Below are 282 nucleotides of genomic sequence, written 5' to 3' on the forward strand. Positions count from 1 at the left end.
GCTAGGGTGGGGGCCCAGGCCCTGCTTGCAGCAGGCTGTGGGGCTGGAGCCCACTTGTGACAGGCTGGGGGGCCAAACCCTGCCTGTGACAGGCTGTGGGGTTGGGTCCCTCCCGCTTGTGACAGGCTGTAGGTCTGGTGCCCTGTTGTGACAGGCTGGGGGGCCAAAACCTGCAGGTTGCGGGGTTGGGGCCCACTCGTGACCGGCTGTGGGGCCAAGCCCTGCTGCAGCAGGCTGTGGGGCTTGCTGGCCCATTGTGACAGGCTGTGGGCTGGGCCCAGG

This window comes from Charadrius vociferus, unplaced genomic scaffold (genome assembly GCF_000708025.1).
Source record: "Charadrius vociferus isolate BGI_N301 unplaced genomic scaffold, ASM70802v2 scaffold39, whole genome shotgun sequence".
Lineage (NCBI taxonomy): Eukaryota > Metazoa > Chordata > Aves > Charadriiformes > Charadriidae > Charadrius > Charadrius vociferus.